Genomic DNA, 15264 nt, shown 5'->3' on the forward strand with positions numbered 1-15264 from the left:
CTTCTGGGTTTTCCGTCCAAGACAGGTTTCAACAGTCACAAGAAAAAGGAAAAAAAACAGTCCAGGGAAGTTCTCTGCCTCATCTAGCTAAAAACCAACTAAAAGCAAAGGAGGTCTCTGTCCCGCTTTCTGTCCGTGCTGCAGACAACACAGTCCAGGAGCAGAATGTGGAGGAATGAGTGCAGTTTCTGAAAACAAACTTGGTGCTTCTTTCTCCCCACTTCGCTCTCAGAACCAGTCTTAAAGGTACAGAACAGACAATTGAGGATACAAGCATCATAAAGTCACCCTAGGACACCCCCTCTCTTTTTCCTCTCTCTGCTCCTTTTCCTATCTGTGGTATATAATATAAAATAATTTGTGCTTAAGAATTGAAGGTTCCGAAAATTGTAAAACCACAAGTAGCTACAGGGAGAAAACTAATTTGCAATTGTAAAAGAAACACAGGCGGCAGCGAGGAAGAGTTGAATTTGCAGTAGAAAAGAGTGGCTCGGACAGAGATGGGCCTTTTGCAGAGATGGGTCCAACAAAGCCCTGGTGATGAATACCCAATATGCATCTGTGATAAGACAATCAAAATCATCAAGGGTGCGCATCTCAATGCCGGGTTCCCATAAATCAAATCAAGTATTTATCCCTGCCTGGAAAACTGTTTCACGAAGCCACCATAAGAAAAGAAGTTACATGAATATGTAAAGCAAACACAAACGAACAAGATTCTGCCTTAGTCGAAAAACTGTATTAAATTATTAATTGGGCTACGTTGTTTATAACAATCTTGGTGACCCCGACACGATACAATTTTGGGGTCCACGGGCCCTCCTTCTTCATTCAGGAGGCGCCTCGCTGATTTTTAGCGGCCTGACAGTGTGGGGAAACTCCGTGGAACCGATTGTATCGAACAAATTTAGGCCAGAACCACAATCAAAGGAAAGGGAAACGGGTTCAGAGCTCTCTGAGAACTTGGATAGGACCCAAGAAAGGGGGTCTTCGGAATCCGCGACAAAGTTTTTCACTCATAAAATTCTACGTGCATGAAGAGCCCATGCAAGAAAAGGAACTGTAAGAATCACGTGGTTGAGTGGGGGTGACTGAGCGAGTGAGTGAGACATGATATTATCACATAGCGAAGTGGCCCTTGCAGCCGCAGTTCCATGGTTGGCCAATAGGGAAGTGAATGTAATAGGATAAACTCATTTCATGCGTAAAGCCCAAAACTCGGGGAGTTTTGAGGGTTGGTCACCGAAAACCTAAAAGGGAAGGTACATTCTCTGGAGTTCGGGAACTGGTAAACCTTTTAGCTTAGGACTTGGTAAGTCTGGGAAGAAAAGGAAAGAGAGATAATAGAGAGCTCATTGCCAGCCGAAAACCCACAGATCGGTTTGCTGCAGGGTTAGTAGTCTGGCAATACTGATTAAAATTAGGCACATTGTGGTACCGGTAGAAAACTAGAATTTTGTGTGATTAATTGAGGGACATCTAGCACAGGATTGCGAGAGAGAGAGGCTGGTAAGTAAATTACTGAAATCCCTGGGAAAAGATGGGACAGAGAAAAAGCAAAATGCAGAAAAAGACCCAGGAAAAACTTGTGTTGGAGAAAGAAAGTGGTGTACCCAAAATCCCACGAGATAGCCCACTGGGATGGTTGTTAGAACATTGGGAAGAGTGTTCCAAGAGAAGAAGAAAGTCTAAGGAAAAAATGGTTCATTATTGCATAGAGGTATGGGGAGGTAAGGAAATTAAGAATCATTAACTTTAGCCCATGTTTGGCACTTTTGAGAAATGGACCTGTCGAGCTTTAAACAACTATGTAGATAGTAAAAAGCCGCAGGACCAGGAGGAGAAAGACTATGTGAGGATATGGGAAGGGTCAAAAATAGGGCTATTCCTGATAAAAGCCCAAAAAGGAGCTGCAACCCGGAGTGAGGTATGGGAACCCTTAGATAATCTCCCACCCCCATATCTGGTACCCATGCCTCAACCCGTACAAGCCCAGGCTCCTCCACTTGTGCCCCCAGGACCCATGCCCCAGCCTGTACAAGCTCAAGCTCCCCCACTCGGGGCTTAGGCGATTCTGCCAGAGCAAAATCCTGCATTGCAACCCCCGCAGGCTTCACAGACTTATCCTCGATTCCCACTCTCCTCACAACCTCCGTATGTCCTGCCCTCGCAGGCTCCCGTAATACAATCCCCGCCTGTTTGTCCTCAGTCTCCACTGCAGTTTCCCTTGCAGCCCCTAGAGGTCCCACCCCTGCCGACTCCCGTAATGCCACCTCCACAGGCCTGCCCTCAGCTTCCGCCTGCCTCACAACCCCTGGAATTCCTGCCCTTGCCAGGGCAGGCTCCTGTGTCACAACCCTCACAGGCTTATTTCCAACCTCAACACCCACACGCACTACAGCCAGCAAGAACTACAAAGCAAACCTCTCACACTGAGGTAACATACTCCCCCCCAGAAAGGAGAACACAATGTAAAATAAAAAAGATAAATGATGAAGATAGTGAAAATTAAGAAGATCGGCACAATCTTCTCCCATTAAGGGAAATGCCAACTGCCCCAGGGGTTATAGGGTATGTGAATGTACCAATTAATACTGGAGATGTAAGAGCTTTTAAGAAGGAGATGGGAAAATTGATGGATGACCCTTTGGGGGTCGCAGATAGACTGGATGAGTTCTTAGGAACTAGTATATATTTGTTTGGGGATAATAATGCTATATTAAGATCACTATTCAATAATGAGGAAAGAGAAATTATTAGACAAGCTGGAATGTGAGAGTGGAAATGTCAAAACCCACAGGGTGTGCCAGAACAGAAATGGCCAAGCCAGGTACCCGGGTGGGATGCCCAGACAGAGGAAGGTTGACAGAATATAATAGATTTGAGAAACATTGTATTACAGGATATACGGTAGGCGGTACCCAAGAGACAAAAAATTAGCAAAGTATTTGGAGAATGCCAGGGGAGGGACAAAACACCTATGGAATGGTTAGACAGATTGAGAAAAAGCTTACAAGTATACTCAGAAACAGATCCTAATTCTCTGATAGGGGAAGTATTGTTAAAAACCCAATTTGTAGCAAAATCGTGGGAAGATACACGAAGAAAGCTCAAGAAATTAGAAAATTGGCAGGAGAAAGGGTTTCAAGAGTTACTGAAGGAAGCTCAGAAGGGCTATATGAGGAGGGATGAGGAAAAACAGAAGATACAGGCAAAAGTACTAGTGGCAGCTGTCAGGGAAGTACAAAAGCAAGAACGTACCCAAGACCCCGCGAGATCTACACAAAACCATGATACTCAGAGGAGGCAGTCTACCCTCCGGAGAAAGAACTCCGATAATCAGAGGGAGATTCCTGAATGCTTTTACTGTAAGAAGAAGGGGCATTTTAAAAGAGACTGCAAGAAGAGGATGAAAAATGAGAAAATCTTTCAAGAAGACTAGGGGTGTCAGGGGCTTTTTATTTTGGGAATGAGAACATCAAATGAGCCCTTGATAAAATTGAAAATAGGACCCCAAAAAACAAAAGCTAATATTTCTGGTAGACTCAAGAGCAGAGAGGAGTACAGTGCAGCAGTTACCACCAGGGTGTGCTAAAAGTAAAGATACAATGTTGGTGATAGGGGCAAAGGGTGACCCATTCAAAGTATCTGTTATTAAAAATGTAGAAATAGAATCAGAAACTAGGATTTGCTTAGAGAATATGTTACTAGTTGAGGAAGCAGATTATAATCTATTAGAGAGAGATTTGATGATAGCTCTTGGAATCAATTTTATTGTGCGAGAATCACAACTGGTGGTAAGTTTGTACAAATTGACCACGGAAGATGAGAATAGGATAGATTCTAAGGTTTAGCATACCCAAGGAGAAGCCGGAAGGTTGGAAATAGAACTCATATTTATTGAAACAGAGAGACCAGAGGATCCAATTAGAATTAAACAATACCCTATTTCTATGGAGGAAAAGATGGGATTAAAACCTGTAATAGATGAACTAGTGAAAAAGGGATCCTTGAAACCTTGTATGTCAAGGCACAACACATCTATCCTGGCAGACAGAAAAACGAATGGGAGTTACAAGTTGGTCCAGGATCTAGGGGCTATAAATGAGAGAACTAAAACCCAGTTCCCAGTAGTGGCAAACTCATATATCCTTTTAAATCGAGTCTCCCTTGAGGATATTTGGTACAGTCTGATAGACTTGAAAGATGCCTTTTGGACCTGTCCCCTAGCAGAAGAAAGTCAAAATTATTTTGCTTTCCAGAGGGAGGACCCAGAAACAAATAGAAAGCAACAATTCAGGTGGACATCCCTGCCAAAAGGATTTGTTAATTCACTGAATTTATTTGGCCAAGCTCTTGAACAATTATTAAGTCAATTTGTGCCCATGTGTCCTGGGTTGTAGTGTAGGAGGTTCACAAAGTATTTATTCTATCACCATCTTTCATGAACTGTTAAACCAAGTGGGGCAGTGTTCTTCCCAGGCCCCCTGCCTTTGGGCTATCTTCTGTTAATGGCCCATCAACGCCTTGCCCATGACTCACAGGTAATGCCCTACAGGAGTTATCTCTGTTTAATGGGCCATCAAGGACCCACTTCACAACTCATCATCCCATTGTGAGATGCTCCGCCCAGGGGGAGGAGCCAAGCATTCTCACCTGGATATAATCTGGGATTTGGAACAGGACAAGCAGCCCTTATCTTCCGGATTCCCAGAGGACCAGAGCTACCAGACCTTTCTACAGGATCACTGCTTCAGGAAGACCACCTCCTCTGGACTGCTTCCACCATCCTGCTCAGGTTGTATTCTGACTCTGTCAGTGGTCCTTTGTGTTATTGCATTTTTTTTAAATTTTATTTTTAACCTTTCTTCTTATTAAATTATATTTCTGACTTGGAGCCTCTCATTCGTTTTGCTTTTCAAACCATGACATATTTTTTGGTGCCCAACGTGGGGCACGAGGCACTGAAAAAAGTCAGAATTACAGTTTTGTATTAAAAGAGACACCTGTTTGCTATGATGCTCAACATGCTTACATGTGTCTTATACCTATCTCTCTATATTTTTCCACACATGGGGCACTATCTGCCGGTCTTAATGCTCCTGCGTAGACCAGGGTATGGTCTTAAAATTGCCTTATTGGTCTATTATGTCCATTGCTTGATAAACTCCGAGGCAATGAACAGCATTCAGAATGTATACCCAGTTTTGGACTCGTGTTCTGGTCTAGGATGCTACATCTGGGGCCTCAACAATCTTACCCAGCCCCTGTGGGGAGGAGTAAAGAATGATTTTTTTCCAGCTTTTCAGGCATAGCACAGCAGTTTTTGAAAATATTGAGTACCCTCTGGATGCCAAGAACAGTATGATGTTGTTGTTAGTCCTGCTTTGTCTTCTCTGCATGGCCCTTTTTTTTTCTGCACCATGCTTAGTATCAAAACACTACATGGTGCGATGCAGTGTGTTCTTAAGGAAGAGGAAGAAGGAAAGAGAAGCAAAGCAACAGCATCAGCATCTACACAGACTGTCACAGAGGAGAAGGGAACCAAAGGTGCCGCCAGCATCTCCACGCAAACCGTCACTGAACTGGAACAACCTAAACCAGTAGCAGTTGCCACCACTCAGAAGAAGAAGTCAAGGAGCAAATCAGTCCGCGTAGTGACTGACGAGGATGCAGCAGGACCTTCGCAGCCAGCAGAGGAGACAGAGATAGAGATCATCACTCGCTCCCTATCTCTGGGTGAGCTGCGTGACCTGCGAAGGGAATTCACCCGCCAGACCAACGAGTCCATCCTGACCTGGCTGCTCTGCATCTGGGACGCTGCAGCCAATGACACCATTCTGGATGGAACTGAGGCCAGGCAACTGGGATCGCTGTCCCGGGATGTGGTCATTGACCAGGGGATTGGGAAAACCCAAGAACCTCTCAGCCTCTGGCAGCGACTGCTAACAAGTGTGAAAGACAGATACCTTTGTAAAGAGGACCTCCAAGTGCACCAAGGAAAATGGAGCACAATAGAACAAGGTATCCAACGCCTGAGGGAATTGGCTGTGCTTGGGATCATTTTTTCAGAAGACGAGAGATTTCCTAAAAGCCCAGATGATGTCCAGTGCACATCAGGGATGTGGTTGAGATTTGCATGGCTTGGACCAGAGATGTACTCACGTTACCTGGCAACACTGCAATGGAGGGAAGGTGAGGACAAGGTGGGTGTCTTGGCTAATAAATTAAGAATTTACGAGGACACTGTCATCGCCCCAGTTCGCACCCATGTCTCGTCTGTGGAAACAAGACTGGCTGAGCAAGTCCGGAGCTTGATTGAAGAAGGCCATCAGAAATTGAAAGAACTTAAGGAAGAAATTTACCATATATCAACAGAGCCGACAAGAGTCTCTGCCATTAGGAGCAGGCGTCCCCCAGCCAGGGAGAGAGGATACACACCACAGGGTAACCTCTGATCTTTTCTTTGGAAGCATGGAGAAGACATGAAGAAGTGGGATGGAAAACCCACCTCCTCCTTTGCAGCCCGGGTACATGAACTGAAAAGAGGAACACCTACCACAAGAAGCCCATCTAGAATCAAGGTTGCCCCAGTGTCTCAGAACTCCAGACGGTACAGGAATGATGATATGACTGATCCTCTTGAAGGGACCTCAGAAACATACGTACAGGAGGAGAACAATGTGTGCCATGACCAGGAATAGGGGGCCCTGCCTCTAGCCAGGAAGAGGAAAGGGACAATCGGATCTACTGGACTCTGTGGATCCGATGGCCTGGCACATCTGATCCACAAGAATATACGGCGTTGGTTGACACTGGGGCCCAATGTACCATGATGTCATCAAGGTATGTAGGAACAGAATCCATCTCTATTTCTGGGGTGACAGGAGGGTCCCAGGAACTGACTGTATTAGAGGCTGAAGTGAGTTTAACTGGGAACGAGTGGCAAAAACACTCCATCGTGACTGGCCCAGAGGCTCCATGCATTCTCGGCATAGACTATCTCAGGAATGGATATTTCAAAGACCTGAAAGGATATTGTTGGGCTTTTGGGATAGCCGCAGTTGAGAAAGAAGACATCAGACGGTTGAATACTTTGCCTGGTCTCTCAGATGACCCCTCTGCTGTGGGACTGCTGAGAGTCGAAGAACAACAGGTACCAACCGCCACAACAACAGTACACCGCCGCCAATACCGCACTGACAGAGACTCTGTGATTCCCATACATGAGATGATTCGTAAACTGGAGAGCCAAGGGGTGGTCAGTAAGACTCATTCACCTTTCAACAGCCCAATATGGCCCGTGCGTAAGTCCAGTGGAGAATGGAGACTGACGGTGGATTACCGTGCTCTGAATGAAGTCACGCCACCACTGAGTGCTGCTGTGCCAGACATGTTAGAGCTTTAGTATGAGCTGGAGTCCAAGGCAGCAAAGTGGTATGCGACCATTGACATTGACAATGCCTTCTTCTCCATTCCTTTGGCAGCAGAGTGCAGGCCCCAGTTTGCTTTCACCGGGAGGGGCGTGCAGTGCACCTGGAACTGACTGCCCCAGGGGTGGAAACACAGCCCCACCATCTGCCATGGGCTGATCCAGGCTGCACTGGAGAAGGGTGAGGCTCCAGAACATCTGCAGTACATTGATGACATCATTGTATGGGGGAACACCCCAGGGGAGGTCTTTGAGAAAGGAGAGAAGATTATCCAAATTCTGTTGAAAGCTGGTTTTGCCATTAAACAAAGTAAGGTTAAGGGACCGGCTCAAGAAATCCAGTTCCTGGGAGTCAAGTGGCAAGATGGACGTCGCCAAATCCCCACAGAGATAATAAACAAGATCACTGCCATGTCCCCACCTACCAACAAGAAGGAAACACAAGCTTTCCTAGGCGCCATAGACTTTTGGAAGATGCACATTCCTGAGTACAGTCAGATTGTGAGCCCTCTCTATCTGGTTACCCACAAGAAGAACGATTTCCACTGGGGCCCTGAACAGCAACAAGCCTTTGTTCAGATCAAACAAGAGATTGCTCACACAGTAGCCCTTGGCCCAGTCAGGACGGGACCAGATGTGAAGAATGTGCTTTACTCCGCAGCCGGGAACAACGGTCTGTCCTGGAGCCTGTGGCAGAAGGTGCCTGGGGAGACTCGAGGCCGACCCTTGGGATTCTAGAGCCGAAGTTACAGAGGCTCCAAAGCCAACTACACTCCCACAGAGAAGGAGATCTTGGCCACCTATGAAGGAGTTCAAGCTGCCTCAGAAGTGATTGGCACTGAAACACAGCTGCTTCTGGCACCCCGATTACCAGTGCTGGGGTGGATGTTTAAGGGAAAGGTTCCCTCCACGCATCACGCCACTGACACCACATGGAGCAAATGGATTGCTCTCATTACACAGCGCGCTTGTATTGGAAACCCAAATCGCCCTGGGATTCTGGAAGTTATAACAAACTGGCCGGAAGGTGAGACTTTTGGATTATTGTCTGAAGAAGAAGAAAAGCAAGTAACACGTGCCGAGGAAGCCCCACCATATAATGAGCTACCGGAGACTGAAAGACGATATGCTCTCTTCACTGATGGCTCCTGCTGAATTGTAGGCGCTAACCGGAAATGGAAAGCTGCAGTTTGGTGCCCCACACGACAAGTTGCACAGGCTACCGAGGGACAAGGTGGATCGAGTCAGGTTGCAGAGCTTAAAGCTGTCCAGCTGGCTTTGGATATTGCTGAACGAGAGAAATGGCCGAGGCTCTATCTCTACACTGACTCATGGATGGTAGCTAATGCTCTGTGGGGATGGCTGAATCGCTGGAAAAAGGCCAACTGGCAGCCCAGAGGAAAACCCATCTGGGCCGCTGACATTTGGCAGGACATCACTGCCCGAGTAGAGAGACTGACCGTGAAGGTTCAACATGTGGACGCACACGTGCCCAAGAGCCGGGCTAATGAGGAGCATCACAACAAAGAACAGGTGGATAAAGCTGCCAAGGTGAAAGTATCACAGGTGGATCTGGACTGGCAGCACAAGGGAGAACTGTTCTTAGCTCGTTGGGCCCATGATGCCTCTGGTCATCAAGGAAGAGATGCGACATACCGATGGGCCTGTGACCGAGGGGTGGACCTTACTATGGACAGCATCTCACAGATCATCCACAACTGTGAGACCTGTGCTGCAATCAAACAGGCCAAGCGAGTGAAGCCTCTGTGGTATGGTGGACGATGGCTGAAGTACAGGTATGGGGAAGCCTGGCAAATTGACTACATCACCCTTCCCCAAACCCGCCAAGGAAAGCGCTACGTGCTGACCATGGTGGAAGCCACCACTGGATGGCTGGAAACCTACCCTGTGCCTCATGCCACTGCCCGGAACACCATCCTGGGCCTGGAAAAACAAGTCCTGTGGAGGCACGACACCCCTGAGAGAATTGAGTCGGACAATGGGACCCATTTCAAAAACAGCCTTATAAACACCTGGGCTAGAGAACATGGTATTGAATGGATATATCACATTCCTTATCACGCACCAGCTGCCGGAAAAGTTGAACGGTGCAATGGACTACTAAAGACTGCCCTGAAGGCACTTGGCGGAGGGACCTTCAAGAATTGAGAAATGAACTTAGCCAAAGCTACCTGGATGGTCAACACCCGAGGGTCTATCCATAGAGGTGGTCCTGCCCAGTCTGAACCCTTGCACACAGTGGATGGAGATAAAGTCCCTGCAGTACATAGGAAAGGCATTTTAGGGAAGACTGTTTGGATTAATCCCACCTCAGGAAAAGGCAGACCCATCCGTGGGATTGTCTTTGCTCAAGGACCTGGTCACACTTGGTGGGTAATGCAGAAAGATGGGGAAACCCATTGTGTACCACAGGGAGACTTAATTTTAAGTGAGAACAGTGTGTAACGTTTTATTCTCTATGTGTATGCATATCTTTATAAGAATGTATTGATTTGGATATGATGTAGATGGTAATAGAATAAAGGGTGGATTATATCCTGGGTTGCAGTGTAGGATGTACACAAAGTATTTATTCTATTGCCATCTTTCATGAACTGTTAAACCAAGTGGGGCAGTGTTCTTCCCAGGCCCCCTGCTTTTGGGGTGTCTTCTGCTAATGGCCCATCAACGCCTTGCCCGTGACTCTTTTCCTAGTAGTCCAATTTAATCTTGAGCTAGAAGGCAGGTATTGCAAGCACCCCTATAGGAGGCAGTGGGGCCAGAGGGAGAAAGGATGTTAGTTAGAGTACCTTTCTCCACAGTTGACCTGGAAGCATGGGAAGGAATTGCTAAAAATTACCTGAGCAACCCAAGAAGCACCACCAAATGTTTAAGACATATGATAAAGCAGCATAAGCCAGATTGGAGTGATATTTTATTATTATTAGATGAGCTGACTGAAACAGATAAGCAATTGATTTTAAAAACAGCAAGGGATTTGGCAAAAGACTATTATAAAACCCAACAATTAGATGTATGTCCTGGGTTGTAGTGTAGGGTGTACACAAAGTATTTATTCTATTACCATCTTCATGAGCTGTTGAAACCAGGTGGGGCAGTGTTCTTCCCAGACCCCCTTCCTTTGGGCTGTCTTCTGATAATGGCCCATCAATGCCTTGCTGCATGACTCATAGGTAACTCCCTCCAGGAGTTATCTCTGTTTAATGGGCCATCAAGGACCCACTTCACAACTCATCAACCCATTGTGAGATGCTCCGCCCAGGGGGAGGAGCCAAGCATTCTCACCTGGATATAATCTGGGATTTGGAACAGGACAAGCAGCCCTTATCTACTGGATTCCCAGAGGACCAGAGCTACCAGACCTTTCTACAGGATCACTGCTTCAGGAAGACCACCTCATCTGGACTGCTTCCACCATCCTGCTCAGGTTGTATTCTGACTCTGTCAGTGGTCTTTTGTGTTATTGCATTTTTTTATTTTATTTTATTTTTAACCTTTCTTCTTATTAAATTATATTTCTGACTTGGAGCCTCTCACTCGCTTTTCTTTTCAAACCACGACACCATGGAGGGGACTAAACTACTGCAATATGTTGATGACCTATTGGTGGCAAGTCCAAAAGAGGAAGATGTGAGGGCAAGTACCATAGCCCTATTAAACTTCCTAAGAGATAAAAGATTAAAAGCTTCTAAATCCAAGTTACAGTTTACAGAACCTGAGGTTAAATACTTCGGACATTGACTCACAAAGGGAAAGAAGAAATTAGATCCTAAAAGAATAGCAAGTATCATTTCATTACCTTCTCCATGAACAAAAAGGGAAATCAGGCAGTTGTTAAGACTTTTGGGATACTGCAGACAATGAATTAAGAGATATAGTGAAAAAGTGAAATTCCTGTATAAGAAGCTGACTACTAATAAATTAGAGAGAAAAAATTAGGTAAAATTTAAAAAACTAAAAGAAACAGAGCAGCTCCAGTATTAAGCATCCCTGATACAAAAAGACAGTTTCAGTTATTTCTGGACGTTAGTAATTGTACTACTCATAGAGTACTAACCCAGGATTACGCAGAAGCTAGAAAACCTGTAGGATATGTGTCCAAACTTCTAAACCCTGTAAGCAGAGGATGGCCTACTTGTTTACAAACAATTGTGGCAGTAACACTGTTAGTAGAAAAAGTTTAAAAAGTCACTTTTGAAGCTCCATTGGTGAAACGTCACAGAAAAAAACCCATGCAACTATTATTAGTTGTTAGAGTGGTATGTATTTATCGACATTGAGATGTGTGGGGAATAATTTTACTAAAGACACACATACCTCCCAGGGGATTTGCCCTTTTTTCTTATTTTTTGAGGTCTTACATATGCATGACATCCCACAGACCCTCTTCATACATATTCATTTTTTAATCCTGCCCATCCTCGCTTGGTATGGTAATTACTTCACGCTCTTCTGGGCATGCTCGGTCCTTAGTGGTGGTGGCCTTCAGGCTGTGGTGGTAGTCTTTTTTTATTCACCTCTTTACTTTTATCTCTCCTATATGTGCTTTGGCCCTCTCGGCACAATTTCAAGACAACATATCATCTTAGAGTCTGTGTTCTTCTCTTTATCTGTGCCCTTAGCCCTGTTATTCTGCTGTTTAGACTAGTTCTTCTAGTTCATCTTCTGAGTATGCCGAAGGTTTTATACTTGTAATATTTAAATATATGCGAAAGGGTAGTGGGCACAGTGTTACTAAATGCCATCTCATATATTCTAAAATACTACTTGGAAGACATTCTAACACAGTATATGCTCTTTAATCTACTATAAAGGATCAGTTGAGATTTCTCAAATCTATGCCTCATTCGGTAGTATATATCCCCCATAATGTAAGGAGCATTTTACAGCAGAAAGCAGACAAATAGCTCACAAATGCCAGACTCCTAAAGTATGAAGCTATATTAATTCACTCACATGACTTAGAATTACGAACAACTGCTGCTCAGAATCCAGCACAATTTCTGTTTGGTGAAGCATTAGAAAAACCTACTCACAATTGTGCAGAGATGGTAGAACTTCAGACAAAGATAAAGCTGAATTTAGAAGAGGAGGAATTAGAAGAAAGAAAAAAATGGTTTGTAGATGGGTCAGCAAGGGTCATAGAAGGGAAAGAAAGTCCGAATATGCAATAGTGGATAGTAAATCAAAGAAAGTAGTGGAGTCAGGACCTCTAAGTGCTAGTTGGTCACCCCAGGCTTGTAAGCTGTATGCAGTGTTACGAGCACTTAAAAAATTGAAAAGAAAGAAAGAAACAATTTTCACAGACTCAAAATATGCATTCGGAGTAGCCCATATCTTTGGAAAAATTTAGCAAGAAAGGAGTCTAATTAGCACTCGTGGACAAGGGTTGGTTTATGAGAAAATTATAAAACAAATCTTAGAAGCTATTAGAGAACTTGAGGGAGTTTCCAACATACATGTAAAAGGACACCAAGTGAGAATGCAGTTCCAGACCCGAGGTAATAATTTAGCAAATAGGGAAGCCAAAAATGCCACACTACTGATGGTAAGTACACCGGAAGTCGAAGTAGATGAGACTCAGGAATATCCCCCATGCCCTTCCCAAAAAGAAATTGAAAGATATGAGAAGATAGGGGAAAGGTTAGAAAAAGGTAAGTAGAGATTACCAGATGGGAAAGAGCTATTATTTAAGGATTATACTAGAAAAATCTTGAAAAGACTTCACCAGCAGATTCACGGGGGAGCGCAAGCCCTTGCAGAACAACTGCTAAATTTTTTTGGGTGCAAAGGAATTTATGAACTGGCTAAACAAGAAGTACAAGAGTGCATGATATGTCAGAGGATTAATCAAGCCAGATCAAGGCAAGCATTCTTGGGAGGGCACCCTTTAGCCTATCGTCCATTTGAGAGGATTCAGATAAATTTCACTGAATTACCTAAAGTAAGGAAGTATAAATACTTATTAGTAATAGTAGATCAATTGGCCCATTAGGTAGAGGCTTTTCCAAGTATAGGACTACAGCTCAGACAGTGTCAAAAATATTATTGGAAGAAATTGTACCTCGATACAGAATAGTAAATTATATAGATTCAGATCAAAAGACACATTTCACCTCAAAAGTCATCAAACAATTAACAGATGATTTAGGGATGGGGTGGAAATATCATACCCCATGGCACCCTCAGAGCTCAGGACAAGTAGAAAGGATGAATCAGATGCTGAAAGCACAGTTGTCAAAATTAATATTAGAAACCAAAATGTCTTGAGTAAAGTGTCTCCCTCTAGCCCTACTAAATATCAGAACTATGCCTCATTCTGAGACTAGGCTGTTGTGGGGTTGCAGGATTTTTGTTTAAAAGTTTCATTGTAAGTTTAGTAGAGTTTTAGGTACCCAAGATGGGCCTCCTGTCTTGGAATTCTTTCTTATCATAAGTTGATAAAGGTTTCTGTGCTGTCTCTGATTTTTGCCCAGAGACTGTTCCGTATTGGTCCTTTCCCTGTGGTATTCCCTGCCCATCCTTTCCAATGTATCTTTTTTCTCTCTGTCCGTCACTGGGATCCTTATCTCCAAGGTCCAGAAACTTTGAGGAGATCTGGTCAGCGGTTGGCAGATGCCCCAGGGACCCCTCCCCAATTTACCTTTGATTTGTTACGAGTTATGTAACCCAGTTGGCATTTATTGTTTTGCTTTGTTCTATTGGTTTAGAGTTTTGTATCCACCCCTTTAGTTTGTCCTGGACAAAACCCCCCCGGAGCCCAGGTGCGGGGTCTCTCCTGAGGCATCAGGCCTGAGGTGAGGGGTTCCCCTGTGATCCCCAAATAAACCTTTGTTCCCCAAACCTCCGAGAGTCCCCTCTTTCATTTATACCACGGCCATGGCAGCGAAGGTCAGGGTTCTGCAGAGCCAAGAACCCACACATCGGTTCTGTTGAGGCGTATCAGAGCTGACCGGGCGGTCCAGCCAAACAGAGGGCTGACCAGGGAGATACGCACCCCAACAGGCTGTCACCTTTTGAAATGCTTTATGGAATGCCTTACGAACATGGAATGCCGATGGGGCACCCCAGAATAGAGGACGGCCAAATTCAGCCTTATTTAATGGCGATAAATAAGAATCTACAAGAATTGTGAAAGCAAAGAATAATAATGCAAAGCACTCCCTTGGGGTTTGCTATACACAAGATACAACCTGGAGATTAGGTGTTAATCAAAACCTGGAGAGAAATCCCACTGACACCTCACTGGGAAGGTCCTTTTCTTGTCCTTCTTACCACAAATACAACTATCCAAACAGCCAAAAAAGGCTGGACGCACACATCTTGAGTGAAGAAGATAGAACATTGAGAAGAGACACCGGAGTAGAAAGTGACCTCTTTCCCAGGAGACTTAAAGACAAAATTACAATGCCACAGTAAATGACCGAAGGGGATCAGATAAGTTGTTTGATGCCAGAGAGTGAATGTTATCCATTTATTCATTTTAAATGTGATTATTGTAATGAAATCAGGGTCACACACTGCAGAAGAGGATATCGGCCTAAGGGCTTGTGCACCAAGTGTCTGGAAGAGGAGCAAAATCTGACAAGCTGTATCTTAGTACTCGCTACTAACTTGGGTATATTGGAGTTAGATTCCCCAGAGTGGTATCTCTTGTTTCAAAAGGAGATAAGGAGAAAATTAGACTCAAGGGCACAAGCCCTAGCAATCGAGTGCTGAAGGTCAAACAAAGTACCCTGTAGAGCTGATACAGTCAAATTACTGAGGTGGAGCACTTTTAAAAGAAGGTGTGCAGCTCAGTCCAATTGTGG

This window comes from Zosterops lateralis (assembly GCF_965231275.1).
Source record: "Zosterops lateralis genome assembly, chromosome: W".
NCBI classification, from domain to species: Eukaryota; Metazoa; Chordata; class Aves; order Passeriformes; family Zosteropidae; genus Zosterops; species Zosterops lateralis.